Raw genomic sequence first — 1,545 nt, 5'->3', positions numbered from 1 at the left:
AGTCAGTTCTATGAGTCAGTAGGTTTTATTATAGCAACTCCAGTAGCAATTGTTAGGGTTGATCAAACATTCAAGCATTAATCAAGGAGAGACTTCATCACACAGAGGAAAAGTAGATGAAACCTGTCTTAATAAAGTCCATTTTTTAAGATCTGCAAATGTACAAAATGTATTAAACATATCCCACTTCCTTTCTATCATCTTTCCAAGAGTCTTCTTTTTGAATGTTTAGTTGCAGAAGCAGTCTTCTATAAATGGCTTATGAGTGCTGTATTCATTGTTGTTTACCTCCTAGGATGTCCTGAGTAGCTTTTTGTTTAGTTTAGTTTTGTTTTTGCTTTTTGTTATCTAATTCCTGGCTGTCTGCCAGATAAAATGTCAATGAGTGCTGAGTCTATTTTTTTTTAAACAGAGAGAGAGAGGGAGAGAGAGAGAGAGAGAGAGAGAGAGAGAGAGAGAATTTTTTAATATTTATTTATTTTTAGTTTTTCGGTGGACACAACATCTTTATTTTATTTTTATGTGGTGCGGAGGATGGAACCCAGTGCACCGCGCATGCCAGACAAGTGCGCTACTGCCTCAACCACATCCCCAGCCCCAAGTCTAATTTTTGGTGAACCCAAATGTTTCATCATAAGGATTCAGTGATAAAAAGAGACAGCTGGCATCCTAAGGAAAATATTTGCAAAAATAGCATGTTTTTACTAAAATTTGGACAAATTACAGCTAGCTCTTAATCCCTTCTAGTCAATGACAAAATATGTCAATAGAAATATTAAGAATAATAACTTTAAAAATAAACATAATTGAAAGCATAAGAAGAGAAAATTAGGGAGAGCTGGGACTGCTGAGTCACCAACATGCTGGGGAAAATACAGTGCCCTGGGTAGGCTGGGGACTAAGATAGGATGTCGGGTACCCTGACACATCCACTGGCACAGACCAATGTGGGTTCATGAAGCCAAGTGCACCCTGAAAATTGTTCCTGCCGCCACTGGGGGGCCTGGGCTGCCTGTTCCCTTCAATGAAAGGTGGGTGATGCTAGAGTATGGAGAAAAGGACAGGCTTCAGTTGACACTGACTCCCTACCTCCAGGCTCCTGCTTATCTGTCATCTTGCCCATCCTTTTTCAATAAAAAGACTAAATTGATATCTTAGGAAAGCAATTCAACTCCTTCAGAGGCTTCTGTGCCTTGAAAGCTTTTACCAAAATTCTGTTCTCTGGTCCAAAATAGCTTCCTGAACCCACAGTGATGGTAAGTCCTGAAATTTTCTAAGTGGCGATCAGGTTTGAGGGTATCTTAAAATGTCGACGATGTGTCGGTATCTTTTTAAACAACAAGACCAGTTGGAGATTGGGGCACCAATGCATAAAGCATGGGGCATATGTTTCAGAATATTGGTTTCATAGAACCCAGGCCATAATAGTAGTATGACTTGAGCATCTCTATTCCTGATGCGATTTGAGGATAAATAAGTTGAGGAAAGTTCAAAGGAAAGAAGGAGGTCTGCCCCCCCCCCCAAAAAAAAAAAAAAAAAAAAAAA

This window comes from Marmota marmota, unplaced genomic scaffold (genome assembly GCF_001458135.2).
Source record: "Marmota marmota marmota unplaced genomic scaffold, marMar, whole genome shotgun sequence".
Taxonomy (NCBI): domain Eukaryota; kingdom Metazoa; phylum Chordata; class Mammalia; order Rodentia; family Sciuridae; genus Marmota; species Marmota marmota.
Note: the sequence above shows the minus strand (reverse complement) of the source record.